The following is a 12,448-nucleotide window of genomic DNA, read 5'->3' as shown; positions in this document are numbered from 1 at the left end:
AATGAATGAACATTCATTAAGCAGCCACTATGCCACTCATGGGGTAGGTATGCCATTATGTGAATAAACACTTAAAGAGTTGCCTTCTAGGGACCTGGGTAAAATGTTAGGATTGAACTGAATGGATAGCATCTTATTAATGCACTTGTAGTATGCAGACACCACATGTACATTCCATCAAATGGATAAATATTTATTATTTACTTTCTTTGTGCTAAGCATCAAGATAGGCACTTAACATATATGATCCCACTTAATCCTCCCTATTAAAATGGAGAGGAACAAGTATTATTTTTCCATTTTCTGCATTAAGGAACAGAGGCAGAGAAGCTAAGGTTTCTGCCTAGAGCTCACAGGGACTGAGATTTGAACCATGTCTCCCAATGCTATGTCTTTCCATTATATTGTCACAGTTTTCTACGTTTATACAACTCAACCTAGTTCTGTAACATTGAAACATAAGAAGTGATGCTGTGTTGCATATCACTAAGTGGAATATTTCTGTAATATTCTCAGGGCAAGAGAACTTGACCTTACTTGTTTCAGAATAGCCATAAACATTAGTTTGGGACAGTTAAACTTTCTGGGTTCTTGAGCTCCAGCCCCTCTTATTTGAGAAAGTTATAGACAACAAGTTGAGTTAGTTCTTGGGGCTATGGAGAAAATTCCCACTGGAGTCACTAAAACTCACATAGGACCGTTGATCCTGCTAAAATGAAACGAGAGTGGCTGTGCCTAAAGAAGACCTGAGAACTGTATGCTACTGGGTTTTTAGGTCACATCCTATCATTCCTTTAGTTTATTAGCCTACAAATGCTCATTGAGTGCTTAGTGAATGCTAGGTACCATGTAAGTGCAGGATATAGGATGAGACTGGGTCAATTATTCGCTGGGTGTCATTAGGCAAGTTATCTAACATCTCTCTATGTTATGTCCCTTACCAATAAAGAGGATCAGTGTTTATGAGGATATTATTGCTCACCTTTTTCTAAACTCTTAATAATCAATTTCTCAAGTTATAAAATAAGCTTAATATTACATGCTTCTATCTATCATCTGTCATCATTAGTAGTAGTAATTATCTACCAGTCTATCACCTATTTATCTCATCTATATAAACATTCTACAGATGCTTTCTATGACCCATTATTTCTCTTAGTCTCAAAGCAGGCATTCTTGACCCCATTTTACAGATGAGGAGAGCAAGGCCCTGGGAGATGAAGCAATCTGCTTAGGGTCACATAACTAATAGATGGTAGAGCCAGGATTTAACTTCAGGTCTGTCTAACTTCAGAACCTTCCTTTCTTCTTCCTACTGTGTTGGGACTTTGAAGATGCTGATCAATCAGAGCTCCATCTTGCACCTATTACTAGGTGACTTTAGCAATGAAATAGCAGAGTTGGGTCCGGGCCAGCACTGGCCGACAGAGTGAGTTTGCTCTCAGTTTGCCCTAGAAGTTGCCTTCACATGTTGATGTGAAACAGAAAAAAAATCAGTCTCCCCCAGTCATCACTGAAGAAAAGCTGTGCAGGCTGGCAACATGCTGATCCTTGTAAAGACTCTCCCTGGCCTGAGGTGGAAGAAGGACACAGACCTTCGGAAGCCTGGGGAGAGCGGGCCTGGCTGCCAGAGCACCATGGGTGCTTCCTGCCTCCAAATAGGCACTTGTTGGAGTCCCAGTTTCTTCCATCGGTGAGACAGAGGATAATCTGTTAAATGGTGGCCGTGGAAGCCACGTGGGAAGGGTAAGTGAATGCATTTGGTTGAGACACATGTAAGCGAAGTTTAATTAAGCAGAGTTGTACTGAGTGAGTCTGTACATCAGGCACTCAGCATCAGGAGGCAGAGGCAGGCAACGTAGCTTGTGCTGCCGGCATGGTCCTCCTGAGAAACAGGTGTGGCAGTGGCGGGCTGCAGAGCTACAGGGAGGCTCCCAAGGGCTATACTGTGAGGGCACGGGCGAGGGGAGAAGGAAAAAGCAATTCTCCCTGGACAGGGAGGAGATGTTGCTGCATGGCTGTAACGCTGATGATGTAGCTTTTCAGAGACCCTAGCCTCTGAACTGGTTCTTGGCAGGAAGCCCTGCGGTAAGTGGTGCTGTGGAAAATATCTCTGTGGCTAATGAATCATCTAATTTTTAAAAATACTTAAAACAATGAGAAAAACCCTTGGCTGGTTTGTTCCCATAAAAAGTGGGCACCACAGGTCACTCCTCACAGCTCCAACCCAGTGACCCAGGTCTTCTCCTGTGGCTGGAATCATAGTGTTTGTGTTTCTCAGGAAGCTTCTGGCACTTGATGGTCCTTACAGATGGACAGTTTGCTATTGCTCGGGGCATGAATCATGCCAAACGTAACCTCCTCCCCGATGGAACCTTGTTAGAATCCTAGGGCTATTACATGATAGTGGTGTGGTTTCGGGCGTTTTTTCTTTTTTCTTTTCTGTTTTTTTTATAGCTTTTTAATAGATTTTTAAACAATTTTTTTATTAAGGTATTATTGATATACACTCTTAGGAAGGGTTCACATGAAAAAACAATGAGGTTACTACATACCATTAAGTCCCCACCCATACCCTAATGCAGTGACCATCCATCAGTGTAGCAAGATGTCAGGCATTTTTTCTTAATGCATGTAGGAAGTATACAAGCATAGGAATACATGGAGTCTCAGTTAACCTGTCTGGAAATGGGGAGACAGCACCTCTCTTGAAGGAGTTTTATGAGGGATCAATGACAGACCTTGTAGATGTTTGGCATAGAAACTAAGTCAATGGTATTTTCCTCCTTCTCCTCAGGGGTCAGCAAACTGTGTCCTGCAGGCCAGATCTGGCACTATACCAGTTTTTGTAAGGGAAGGTTTATTGGAACACAGCCACACCCATTTGTTTATGTATTGTTTACAGCACCTTTTGCATACAATGACAGAGTGTAGCTGTGACCGAAGTCAGATGTGCCACAGGTCTGCAAAGCAGAAAATATTTACTCATCTGACCCTTTACGGAAAACGTTTGCTGACCCTGGTCCTACATAATGGCCTTTGAGAAAAATGATCTTAGTTCCCTGGCCCCTTCCTTCTAAAAGTGCTCTTTATCAGACCAAATGCTATTGGTGGCTTAAGCCACTACTCCTGTGTCACAGAGTTTGGGTCCTTCAGTTCTCCTCCGGGTGCAATCCTGAATATTATAAATCTTTAGAGTATGACTCCTAGTGTAGCACACACCCCCATGCATCCCACCCCTGAATCTGGGCCATCCAGCTTAGAGGTGGGAGTCTCACTTCCCATATTCTGGACAACAGCCTTCAGACAAGGGCAGCCAGACTCACATCTGAGACTGACATAAAATCCTTAGGTCTTTAGCACCACATGTAATGCTTGTAAACTCTGTCCCATGTCCCTATCCTTTGCACCTGCAATTATACTTGTGAATTTCAACATCTGACTTTGTATCCATCCTTATTAAATTCCTTCTTGAGAAATTTTTGTCCTTTTTTTTTTCCTGGCTCCTTAGAATCACTTAGGATTTTGACTCCACTAGCCAGAGTATTTACCAAGCCTCCTGGCTTCATGTCTTTAGAGAATTGGCTCAGCTGGTTTTCTGGGTCCTCATCCAAGTCACTGCAAAAATCTGTTGGAGCAGCCCAGGCTGAGGGCTGCGTCCTCCAGGATGTGATGGGAACATGCTCTCCAGCTTGGCTTTGACCCTTTGGAGATCGTGGCTGAGTTGGCTAAGAAGTCAACCAACTTCTCTGCTGTCCAGCTCACATCTCTTTACCTTAGCTGAGAGATGCCATGACAGTTTGGGTCAAGGGCATTTCAGACACAATGTGGTTACATACAGGGCTCTCTCATCTAGTCGCCTCTTATCCTGTCACAACACAAATAAAGTCACTTGCTATAACTTATTCCTAGGGATCCTTTAATGGCTCCCTCTCTAAGGGTCTACATACTGCCTGTGTGTATGATTGGGAATGATTACAAATTGTGAGTAACTTAGAATCTACTGCATGTTTTGTTAGGTCTTACCAGAATCTAGGGTGTCTTATTCTACGGTTCACGAGCTTCCATGGGAATAAATTACATCTTTATCTTCACTAATTCCTAACTGAAATGATGCATGTAAGACAGACATCACCACTATTAGCCTGGCCTGTGACTTTGTCACCAATATAAATCGTGTGTGTTTCATATCACACGAGTTGTTGTATCTCTTAAATATCTTTTAGGTTCAAACCCATTTCAAAAGTATGGTACTTACAAGATATGCCGCTAGATCTTGTTACTTAGTGCATTAAAACAGAAACACCTATTTTACCATATTATAGATTTAAAAATTGTTTTAATAGCTTCATTTTAATATACTTGGTTTCCTTGTCAATCTTACATATTTCATTTTATAAATTCAAAAATACTACTCTGGGGTATGTTGGTGTCACCAGGTTGCCAAAAGGGTTCATGCACAGATATCCCTCCTTGTGATGGCAGCAGCCCCCTGTGAAAAGCCGAAGGGGCCAGAGCTCTGCACAGAACTCCCCTTTGCCCAGGCAGATCTCCAAGGAGCAGAGGAAACCGTATGGCACTTTGGTTTCTTGTCTTCTCTTCGCTCAGACAAGGGTGACGCTAGCAATACTTGCCTTCCTACTGACAATTTGAACAGGAAATGTAGCCTCCCAATTCTTTTCTCCCGAGCCAAGCATGCCTGGGTTTGAATGACAGCTCTCCCAGCTACTCTCTGACGCTCAATCTCCTGATTTATAAAATAAGGACATTGCCACTTACTTTGCAAGGTGGTAGTAATGTTCAACAAGGTGACATGGAGTTAGGAGTATAAGCAGTTTATTGATGGAGAGGTGGTATTATAACAGATAATGGGGGAGAGAGCAGAATTGGGCAGAAAGAGCCTTCAGACCATGATGTAGATCTGACATCCATGAAAGGCAAGAGGGGACAGCCAGCCAGGAAGAGCCTCAGACTGTGATTTCAGCCCTCACTAAGCCTTCACTGACCAATGTGGTGGCTCTGGAGCAAAGATCACCTGCTAAAGGAGTCAGACAGAAGTGGCACATCACACCCAGGCATCGCTACTCTGGGAACCTTTGATACCCCAGAAGAACATGGCCTTGGCTTAAAAGCTGAGGTACAGCCCAAAAGTGTTATGGCCCAAACTATCAGCCACCTTCTCTCCTTGCAGCTGAATGGCAAAGTCTTTTTTGAAAGGGAGATATGAGCAGTGTGCCTCCATATCTGTCCCAATTGAAAAGGCTAATAAGCATGGTTGTGGTGTAACATGCAACACACCTACAGAGAAATAAGCATACATATGGCCCGTGTCTCTAGGAGGACTGCTTATTTGCCTTTATCCACACTGAGTACCAGAATCTTGAGTATAGTAGGTAAGATCTTTCTAAGCTAGGAATCTTTTCATAACAATACCTAGAATAGTTCTTGGACTTCTGACTACATGAAGGTGGCAGAAAATTTGGTGAGAATGACTTGATGACTGAGTACATACTCTGTAATGATAATGACGACAAAAATAGCAATTAATAATAATGCTGAAGATGATATCGCGTGTGTAAGGAATGTAGCACAGGTCATCACAGGGCTAGACATCAGGCACTGATGCTAGGTCCTCTCTGCATCCTCCAAGAACTGGAACTTACTCAGAGTGGGTGAGGGGTCAGTTCGGATCCCGAGCCGACTCTTCCCCTCCCAGGGGTCCTCTGGTGGGTTTCACACTATCTTATCCCAGGTGGTGGATACTGAGACCCTGTTTCTTCCTTTGGATTCTGTCACTAACCAGAGACAGTACATCTTTACTTAGGGTGTGGGGAACTAAGTTAAACACTCTAGCCTACAGTCTCTCTGGAAGAATCTGTCCTGCTTCAGGGTGATGATGCTCTGCTGTGACCCTGTGAAGAGCATCGGAGTCCCAATGGCAGGAAGAATCATTCCCTGCTTAAGGTCTGAGTGGAATGCCTCCATAGCCCTAGTACACCTCCTGGGTAATGCCTTTAACAATCCCTGACACCAGGACATAAAATTAACTGGGAGCTAATGCTGTTTAGTCAATCCCTGCCCAGGATTACTTGGGCTACGTGGACATATAGTAGCATAGCTACTAATTTCCTTTCCCTGCTTTTTCTTGCTGGGTTGAGTCCATTTGTAATGGATGAGGGAGATATTTGCTTCTGTCCTTCATTGAAGTGACAGGATGGGAACTTTGGACTTTTAAGTGGATTTGTGCAAATATTTTTTTCCAGGATTGCCTTCCATCCTCCAATCTCAGGTCCTTTGGCAAGTTCCTTGGCAGTGATAAAAGTGTCATCCAGCAGATGGGCTGTCATCCCCATAGCTGAATGGTGAGCCGAAGAGCCAGAGGAAGGCAGATGCTGCCAGGAAGAGCAGCCACTTGCCAGCTTCTCCTTGGCTGAGCCATTGCATGCCTGGCGTGATGTATAGCCACATGGCTGGGAGAAAGCTTGGCCGGCTGAGGTCCAGCGTGCTTCACTCTCCAGATACAGGCTCAAAACAGGACTTGACCTCCAACAATAATAACATTTATCTTTTTCTTTGAGAATCTCTTAGTTTGTAGGCCCTTTCCTTGTTTTACATTATTTAACAACACTCTGAAGCAAGAATGATTATTTCTGGGTTATAGATAGAGACAGTGAGGCTTGGGAGTCCCTCACCCCTGATGGGACAGTTAGCAAGTGGTAGTCCTGGGATGTGAACACAGATGTACCCAAGCCAAGGCCTGTAGTGTGTGTTCTCTCCTCTACGCATATGAATCAGGAAGTAATGAAGCCAAGTGTATCCAGTCTGCGCGAAAAGCATCTGCTGAACAGATGCCTGGATACACTGGCTGAATGCCATGAGGATATGGCTTTTTCTTGGCGATGAGGGCAATCTCAAGAAAGTGCTCCATGGCAGAGGCGCTTTAACCATGAGTCACTCTGTTGCTCTCTTTGTGGAAGTTCAGTAAAGGAGCCATAGAGATTCACCTATGAATCTATGAAGGTAACCTGTAGAGCTTACCTTTTTATGTTCCAACAATTCAGAAGAGCTGTTCTGTTAAGCAATATCCTCCCAGGAGCATGTGGAGTTTGTGAGAAGTCATGTGACCCATGTTAATCAGCACCCAGGTAAAATTCAGCTGTTTATGGCATCATGTACACTGATTTACTAACATGTCCAGATAACCTGTGTCCACCTTTTTTTTTTTTAAATCTAAGAGTCACCTATTAACTCCTCTTCCTCATTGGTTTTCAAATTATAAAGCTAAGCTCCTGATAAAGACAACCTAGGTTGTCCATGATCTGGCTTTTGCCTGTCTTTCAGCGTCATCTCTGGACTCTTAATCCTTTGCAGTTCATACTCCAGCCGTATCAACATCCTGGTGTTTCCAGAAATAGATACACAGACCCAGGTCTTTGCCCTTGTTGATCTCTTTCCTAAAAAAGCCCTTCCTCAGCCCACCTTGCCTAGTCCTTGCACGTCTGTCTCAGCTCTGAGACCCCTTCCCTGACATCTCTAGTGAGGCATAGGCTCTCCTTCTCCCTCCCATCCTCTCATAGCATCTTCTTAGACCTCCATATCCAACTTTTGGAATCATCTGTTTTCTCCTCCCTCTTCTGCATGAGCCCCTATGAGCCTCAAGGGAGGGAAATGCGTCTTACTGTTCTCTGAATGCCAATCATTTATCAGGTAACCTGACTCACAGTCAGCACTGGAGACACCTTTGGGACTTTAACCTCAGGGCATGTTGGAATCTCAGTCAAGGGCTGTAGGAAGAGGTAGAACAGAACCCGAGGGCGGGAACTCACCAGCTGTGTAAGTGGCCTTCACTGTGGACTAGAGCACTTCCCAGAATCAGTGTCCAACCAAATGTGAGTAAAAAGAAACTGGTCCATGCAGACTTCACCCAAGCTTCCCAGGAAGGATGCAGCACCCACATTCAAGCATCTTGGGTTTCGGTGGGTAGGTCAAGACTCTGGGTGTGGGGCTCCAGACTACGTTGGGGACAAGGGAGTCATTTGTTCCTGGAGGAGAAATATGTCAGGGCTTTGCAGGAAAGCAGGGCCTGGTTAACCATGGTGGATTCTGTACCAAGATTCCCACGGCAAGGCAGAAAATCTGGGACAGAAAACCCTTGAAATGGTTGTGACAATTTGGCAATGGTTAGGGAAAGACACAGGGATGCACAGGGGTCACAAATTGTTCAGCAGGTACCGGTCACTAACTCCCCACCTAATTCAATGTACCTCTCAAGCTCTCTCTCTCTCTCTCTCTCTCTCCCTCTCTCTCTCTCTCTCTCTCTCTCTCTCTCTCTCACACACACACACACACACACACACAACAGCATGCCTGCTGGTGAAACGTGCATCTTTATGAGAAATATTCCACCAGGGCAAGGTGGAGCCTGAAGCTATATACCTCAGTCAGGGATGTGGGCTGGGACTAAGAGCTAGACATAAGCCACTTGTAGTAATCAAACATGGAAAATGCCAATCGAAGGTGAAATAAGTATTTAAGAGGTGGGACTCACATTGAGTAGATTCTGCATGCTGAGGCTGTGAGCTGAGTGCTTCAGTGCACAGCCCATCCCCTTAATTAATTTAATTAAATTAACTTGATATTTAATTGAAATTTTTGAGATGACTGTATATTCAGACACAGTTGTAAAAAAAAAAAAAGAGAGAGAACCAGGGTACTCATTTTCCCCAAATAGGATCATCTTGCAGATGTATACTTTGATATCATTAACATAATGTCAATCATATCTTTGACATTGATACTATCTACTGATTGGGTTCTCATTTCTCCAGTTTTACTTGTATCCATTTGTGTATTTAGTTCTATGCGACTTTATCACGTGTAGTTTGTGTATCTGCCACAGTTTTCAAGATATATAGCAGTTCTAACACTACAGGATACTTCCTGTGCCCTTTTATAACTATACCCTCCCCCCAGAACCTTTCCTTATCCCCAATATATCCTTGCATTTGACAGCTAAGTCTCAGAGAATAATGTCATTTGTTAAACATCATCCAGTCAGTGAGTATGGTTTGGGTTCAGAAATTTGTCCAGAAATATACATCACATTCATTTTCTTATATTTCTCTTTGTTCATTCATTCAACAAATATTTATTGAGTCCCTACTGCATTCTAAGCACTAGTCTACAGACTAGAACTTCCGCAGTAAAACGATGACTGAGCCACTGCCTCTTGTGGAGTTGTCGTTCGAGTGGGAGAGTGACCAGTAATGTGAAAGGCCAACATACAATCCACTTCCAGGTGAGGCAAGGATACCTGCTCGGAAGGAAAACAGAGGCAGGGGCTGGAGGGGTGGGGGCATGCTGTTTCAGACAGGGCGACCAGGAGCCCCTGCTGTGAGGGGGTGGAACTCGAGGAGTGTTGACTACTGAGAAGTAGGGGGCACTGGACTCTGGGGGAGAACATTCTGGGCAGAGAGGAGAGTGATCACAAAGCGGCCAAGGCGGGAATGATTTGGGCATGTCTTGGATGTCAAGGAGGCCAGTGTGTCTGGAGCAGAGGAGAGAGGGAGAGACTGAGGACTTGGGGTTCAACTGGGGGCTGGAGACCCACTATGTGGGCCTTGCAGGCCATGGGAAAGACTTTAGATTTTATCCCATGTGAGAGTGGAAGCCACTGGAAGGTTTTGAGCAGGAGGAGAACATTTGATTTTCAGTTTGTAATAAACCACCCTCTGGCTGCTGGGTGCAGAACAGGCTGCAGGGGCCAAGTCGGGAGCAGGGAGAACAACTGGGTGGCACCAGCCACAAGCCTTGTGAAAGGCAGTGGTGGCCTGGGCCAGTGTGACAACGCTGGAAATAATGAGAAGCATTTGGGCTCAAATGTATTTCATTGGTGGACCCCACAGGACTTGATGAAGGATTGGATATGGGTGGGTGTGGGAGCAGACCTGAAAAAGGAGTCATTTTGGACAGTGCTTTAAATTGAGTCACTTCTGCTCCTTACCCAGCAGTTTGTGCCAGACATCAGGAATCCTATTCTACGTGGAAGGACCACTGTATCTGAGGCACTTCTTACTTCTCTCCCTCCGTCTCTCTCAACACATGTCCTGTAGGTCCAGCAGAGAGGAAAATATCCTTGATCTCAATCTACCCATGAGAAAGGCAGTATTGGCCCCGCCATTTAGCGAACTCCCTACATGGAACCCAGTGCCAGGCCCTGCTGATATTGGGGAACTGGAGTCTGGCCGGCCCCGGTCTCTGACCCTGTTGGCTCATACATAGTCTGGTGGGAAGACAGGCAGATGAGGAAACTGTGACAGTGTCAAATGCCTATGTGTGATGTGGCAGGCAGGGGCATCGAGGGCCAGGAGGTGGGTGTCACTGGGCTGTAACGACTGTGGTTGGGTGGTGTGTTAGGGATGGTGTCATGGGAGGTGGGGATGTACGAGGATCAGTCTTGAGCCTTGAGGACGTGATCTCTGGTTGTGAAAGGAGGCTATGGCTTCCTGAGATGGACAAAAGCAACGGCTAAAAGACTGAGTCACTGTGCAGCCTGCCGGGCTCGGGGACGGGCAAGGTGTTTGTCTCAGTGGAAACGCAGAGTTTGTGTGGAGGAGAGGAGGGAGATGTAGCGGCCAGCTCCTGACATCTGGCTGAGCTGCTTGGATGGAATCCTGATGGTAACTGGAATGGGCTGGAGCACACAGTGATTTTAAGGAGAGAAGTGGCTTGGTTAGATTTGGATTTTGAAAGTTCACTCATGATGAGGCCAGGATCATCATGTGGGAAGGTCTACATCTTTCCTTGGGTGGAGAAAAAGAAGCTGCTCCTGGCCTCAGCTCATCACCCTTCCTGGGCATTCCTAGTCTAACCTTCAGGCTTACCTGATGTAGCTCCACAGATTATAGTCTGAACTGGCCAAGAAGGGCCCCCAGCAGCTCCTCTGAAGTAGTGTCCACGCTGCTCACGGTGGTCAGTGGAAGTGCCCATTTGCTCATTGCTCAGGCAGTAGCATCTGTTGTAGGAGGCCTGAGTCAGGGACTGGTGGCAGATGAGCTTGCGAGGAGGCCCCTCCGTCTGGAATCCGTGTCCCCTCCCTGGAGGCTGTGGGCTTTGCTTCCTGGGTGGTCTCAGGCTCACCCTCTCATCTCAGTTTCTCCATCTGGAAAAATGGGAGAACAACAACATGTAACCTCTTGAGATGCAGCAAGAATTACTGAGTGCAGAGGATTTGCAGGAGGCAGAAGAAAGTCTTTCTCCATGGTGCTTCTGTCTGCAAGCAAGACTCCAGCACAGTGGCCAGATAAGAGCAGCTGCAGAGAGGGAGTGAAAACACACGTGGGTTATAGATAAGCTCAGTCCTTGCTCTTGTTTCTCCTTCCTCGGGGCCGTGGATTCACTGTGGTTCAGACGGACAGGAGACTTTGCCAAGGAGACAACGTCTGTCCCATGGTTGCTGAGTTTTCTCGCCTGTAAAATGGAGCTATTTGGTCATCTCCACCCGATGATGTGAGAATAGTTCTTGTGTAACTCTTCGTGCTGTCAAGAGCTTATTTTAGATTAACTGAATGAATCTGTACAGCGACCCCATAAAGTAGGACTGCCTGCTCGAAGTCACATGGCTAGCGCATGGGAGATCTGAGTCTCAAATATTCGTGAACTTGTTGCCTAAGATCATGCTCTAAAGTCCAACTCACTGGAGTACCTGGGTAGACGGGAAGGTTGCAGATGGGCAGAGAGGGCCCTCCGTACCCTCTTGTCCCTTTAAGTTAGCTCCTGCAGCCCCACTTGGCTAGGTCTGCAAAGTATCTTTTGTTCCCATAGAAGCTGGTCTGCGCTCAGAAGGCTGTGCTCCCTGATCATGCCTGCCATCACTCTGCCATGTGTTCTCCTGGTGCAGATCCATTCCCCCAGCCCTCAGATGCCTGCGTGGATGCCCCAGCTCTGTCTCACCTACGAAGTGCTGTACTTCTCCCCGCCCCACCACCAGCCTCTGCCACTGTCTCTCTGGCTGCTGAATCTAGCACACTTCAAACACCCTGCTGGTACTTCTCCTTTGCTAAGATAGCCCTGCTCCACACAAGCTGAAAGGGAGTGGTTGGAACTGAACGTTGCATTAGCATTAGTATCGGAGATCGGCCCCTGCTCTGGGTCTGCCCTTGGTGGCTCAGCGTCTCAGAGCGCGGAGAAGAATACAGGAGGGCATGAGGAGGGGGAGCCTCGGCCACATCAGAGCAACCTGCAGAGGGAGACCCTCCAGAGGCACTCTGTCCCAAGACCTGCAGGAGGGCACTGAAATCACGCTGAGTGGCACTGCCCAGGGGTGAGGCGTGGCCTTGCCTGGGTGACACGAGGACACACAGTTGTCAGTCACTTGTACAGCACTTACTACGACTGGGCATTGTACCGAGCGTGTTGCAAATTCCAATTCCTTTGAAACACTCAGCAA

General features: G+C 46.2%; 1 long non-coding RNA gene across 5 annotated transcripts in view; it reads left to right on the top strand.

Annotated features, from left to right (window-relative positions):
• The first annotated feature begins 1,272 nt into the window (after nucleotides 1-1,272).
• The window catches only part of LOC118966947 (uncharacterized), a 79,177-nt gene continuing 68,001 nt past the window's right edge, over nucleotides 1,273-12,448 (top strand). For 4 of the 5 annotated variants that reach the window (XR_012126899.1, XR_012126898.1, XR_012126895.1 and 1 more), the window contains exon 1: nucleotides 1,273-1,746. This is a non-coding gene — a long non-coding RNA (uncharacterized lncRNA). The other variant, XR_012126896.1, reaches the window with a different exon arrangement.

This window comes from Manis javanica, chromosome 2 (assembly GCF_040802235.1).
Source record: "Manis javanica isolate MJ-LG chromosome 2, MJ_LKY, whole genome shotgun sequence".
Taxonomy (NCBI): Eukaryota; Metazoa; Chordata; class Mammalia; order Pholidota; family Manidae; genus Manis; species Manis javanica.
Note: the sequence above shows the minus strand (reverse complement) of the source record. Positions and strands in the feature narration are given on the sequence as shown.